This window comes from Aethalodelphis obliquidens, unplaced genomic scaffold (assembly GCF_003676395.1).
Source record: "Aethalodelphis obliquidens isolate GAN/ISIS:26980383/991018 unplaced genomic scaffold, ASM367639v1 scaffold53, whole genome shotgun sequence".
Taxonomy (NCBI): domain Eukaryota; kingdom Metazoa; phylum Chordata; class Mammalia; order Artiodactyla; family Delphinidae; genus Aethalodelphis; species Aethalodelphis obliquidens.
This window is the reverse complement of record NW_020837997.1, coordinates 11,872,584-11,876,928: the sequence shown is the minus strand read 5'-3', so window position 1 is coordinate 11,876,928 and position 4,345 is coordinate 11,872,584.

Here is a 4,345-nt window from a genome sequence, read left to right as displayed (position 1 = left end):
TGCATATCTATACGATACATTAACCGGCTCTCCTCAAAGCAGCAGGATGAAATCAACCTTTGAGAAAAACATGACTCTTTCTTTAGACGCCAGCATTTCAATATTGTAATTCTATGACTAATGTATTTCTTTTTCATCTCACACAAGGGTACAGGGGGTCGCGCTGACCAAAGGCTGGTCTGTGCCTGCACTGTTAGGGGGAACCCACCTTGTTGACTGAAGTATGTACACAGTGCTCACCTGTCAATATGAGACATAATTTGTCTCAAAAATGTACAAAACTGCATCTCTGACTCCTGATCAATGGAGCCGTTCTCAGACTTTCTGAGAATGTTTCCTGGGTTATAATCCTCAGTTTGACTCGAATAAAATTCTCTTTTCTTTTTTCTTAACTTGACTGTTATTTGATTTTCCGTCAGCAGGCCTCACTGCTGAAATGGAAATTACACCTTCAGGAAAGGGCTATACCTGATGTCAAGGGCCTTTCCAGAATACAGGAGGATGTGGCTTCCCCCATGCTCAGCCCCTTGCCCTCTGACATGAAGATACAGTTAGTGTCGGCCTAACAGTTGCAAAGCCCCTTGGGACCAACTGTCTGACACGGAAAGGGAGCTGGTGTTCTTCACTGACAGAAGCACCACCCCTGTACACAAGGCCGCCTGCTGGACAGCTGTGCCGTGCTTTCCTGCTGGTGGCATATTCCCCATCTAGGAGGGCTTGCCTGGCAGAGTTGATGGTGGTGTGCCTGGCTCTACCACTGGCCATCAAAACGAGACCCCCAAGGACACAGATTTTCACTGACTCCCGAGCAGTAGCCAATGGGCTCACAGTCTGGTCTGGACAATGGCCTCCTTGGGGCACCTCCACTTGGAAAGAGATGGCAACACACACACTGATGATGGATATTCGTGGCTCTGCGTACACATGCCAACACCAGAAGGAGACCTGTTCCAGAGCCCGACGTGAGCTGTGACACAGGTCCAGACACAGCTATTCCTCCAGAGATGCACACCTGCTAACACAGTGGGTCCACGGGGAAGCCTAAGTGGTGGTAGATAGTTGCCCCCTCTGCTCTCAAACAAAATTCTGGAAGCCTCCCAGGTAGGCACATGCATACACCCCGGGTGACAGACCCTACTTCTGGTGAGAAATAGATTTTATCAGGCTGCTGCCACCCTCTGCTAGAGGTAGTGGGTATTCAACCACTGTCATTGATTCCTCCCCTGGACTTCTGCTGGCCACTCCCTCCAGAAATGCTGTAATCTCCTTCTTGACCAGGTATGTGCCCGTCCCTTTTGGCCCACCAGGCATCATGGATTCAGATCAAGGTACCCATTTCACCGCCCAGTCTGTTCGGTCATGGGCTCTGGCACATGGACTCTTGTAAAATTTCCAACTAACTTAGCAGCCCCAAGTGGCTAAACTCAGAGATATACCATGGTCTACTCAAAGGCAGGCCCCCGCCCCCAAAGCCTTTAAACAAAGGTGGTCCCCAAAATGGACAAAAAGCATGACCACAAGCTCTAACACTACCTAACCCCCGGCCCTCAGATCTCCACACCCCACCATACACACGCCAGCTGCCAGTCTTCTCCACGGACTCCTCTGTAAGCACGTAAAGGGAACCCTCAGTCCTCTGACGTCAGGCATCGTTCACATCTGCTCAGCAGAGGAATGCTCCCCTTGCCCACCATCTCACCGTCTTCCACGCACCTAATCAGGTCGATCAAGGGCTGGTTGTGCAACGTGATATAGAGAGAGAGCCCCCAAGGGGACAAGCCCCTGCCCAACTGCTTAGAGATCATGATTATACAGATTTTATTGGCCCACATGATGGCCCAGGACTAGCCGCAAATCTTAAGGCCTCTGGCTTCACCTCACTTTTTGAACAGCTGGTTTATTAAACCATATTCATCAAAAGTTTTGCAAGTTACAGCTCCAGGACCCACTAGCGCAACTTGCGTGGATCTCAGAGAAAAGACAAGAGGCTCCCCACCTAGTGGATGCTGGTGTCCTTAGGAAATGAAATCCACAGGGGAAGCCCGGAGTCCAGTGTCACTATCAGCAGACATGGGCCAGGTCCCTACCCGACTTTAGACAAAGAGACAAACAGCCTCTTGCCCCAAAGCAGCTACACACAGTATCCACGCTTCTCAACTCGAAGGAGGCCCCAGCAAGCCAAGTGCACATCTGACTCTCCTTGGTTGTGGCTCTTAGTGTGTACAGCCCGGAGAGCAGGGTTGCTAGTGGACCCCTGGAGCCTAGTGCCGTCCCAGGAGCTGTGCGGGAACACGTCAGCCAAGTGCGGGACTGCACCATGGGATGGCTGAGTGCCAGTGCAGGCAGGCCCTGTGAGAAGAGCTTCGGCTGGCACGTGACTGGGCGTAGATTCTAACCAGAGCTCACCTCTCTCCACATTAAATGGTGCCGGTAGAAACGATGCTGAAACAAGTTGCTCCCTCCTTTTACAAAACCTCAAGTTATACATCCCAGGCAAAAACGGCCTTCCCAGTGTTAACCGAATCAGACCCAGATGGCTGGCAGTTTTGGGCTGTCATGATCCTACCATGGTCTCATAGGGTGAACTCCGGATTCTGAAGCTGTAGGCCGCAACGTGTGCCTACAATCAGCCCATCAATGTGTCCGGAATCTGTGTGCATCATGGATGGGGTCCCCACAAGGCTCGGTCTTGGACACGGCCGTGCCCTTCCCAAGATGCACCCCTGCTGCTCCGATGGCGCTGATCCGCTCAACCGCCGGCAGAGCCTGTGCTTGTAGCTGTGCCCTGCACAGGCCTCCAGCAGATCTGCCCGGAACTTAACACCTCTTAGCCACTCTGCCCTTCACGGGTCTCCACCTGGGAAGGCCACCCCAGGCACACCAACGTCTCAGTGGGTGACGTCTCAACCCAAGAGAATTACGAGGGAAATCATGCTCCCCAAGCTCGTGGGACGGTGGGACCTTCCCCTCCCGGACACCTTCACATCAGCAGGGAAGAGACTGGTGACAGTCAACCTCAAGGTCGAGCTGCCCTAGTGCCTCCAGGTGACAGACGCTGGGGGCCCTCGAGAAGACTGTTTTTGTGAAATGGCTAATTCCTTGCCGCTGTCACAATACTTACTAGGCACTACCATATATAAAATAGGGAACTGATAAGAACCTGCTGTATAGCACAGGGAACTCCACTTTGCTGTACAGTAGAAACTAACAACACTGTAAAACAACTACCCCAATAAAAAAAAAAGCAAAAAAACAAACAGTAGGTCCCCTGCCAACTGCATGGCACCAGTAACGTCATTTGGCTTTCATGACAAGTCAAGCCGTGTGTTCTAACCCCCATCGGCCACGGGGGCACCTCCTCACAACGGTCCTACCTTGACCTACCTAGAGCCTGTGATCAGGGACCTCTTGCCACCGTGTGTGCCGGCTGATGCGCTGATGACAGCGTTTGCTCCCCACCCGATGCAGCCACAACAGATCCGACTCCCTCGTTATTCCCACCACCACCTTCCGTACTCAAAGCTGCTGCCCTCCTTTGTACCCACATCGTAGGCACAAGCCACTCCCCGCTATACGCCAGAATCCCCTCCAACACCACGACCAAGTAGGCCACACCTGCCAGGACACATGTATTTGTGCAAACCTCTGACAGCAGCCTCGGCCTTACAAGCAAAACAACGCTGTCTGTCTTTACGCAGGGCCAGACCTACATCCCCAGGTTACTAACCTGCAGCTCCTCACAGTGATCAGCTGTGTGCTAATTCCCTCCAAAATACCTTGAGCCTCACTCAGGCTAAACAAACCCCTAATCAGGACCCCGTACGGGGCACCCTGAGGGTAAGCATCAGGATAACCAGAATAACCCCCCCCCCCCGTCGTGGTGGTACTTTCTAAAGGCTACTAACTGTATGCAAGCACAAAGCCTGCCCCTCACCCTGTACACTCACGGCCCCCAAATGATAATTAACACCTCATTCAGATTCTGCTTTGAACCTGCCTCGAGCAGTCAGGAGCAAGCCCACTGGACCCTGCCCAGTCTGCAGCATATCCACAGAGACAACCCCTATGGTTACAATACTTTTCCTTTTAGGATCCCAGCACCCTTCACTCTTCTGACACTTTTCCACTAGAGCTGTCCTGCTCACAGAAAGGGCCATCCTGTCCCTGTCCTGTTGGGACTGGCAATCACCAATGGACTGGGGGGCATAGGAGCAACATCAAATATTAAAAGCCACCCAGCAGGGAATTCCCTGGTGGTGCAGTGTTTGGGAATCCACCTGCCAATGCAGGGGCCATGGGTTCAAGCCCTGGCCCTGGAAGATCCCACATGCCGTGGAGCAGCTAA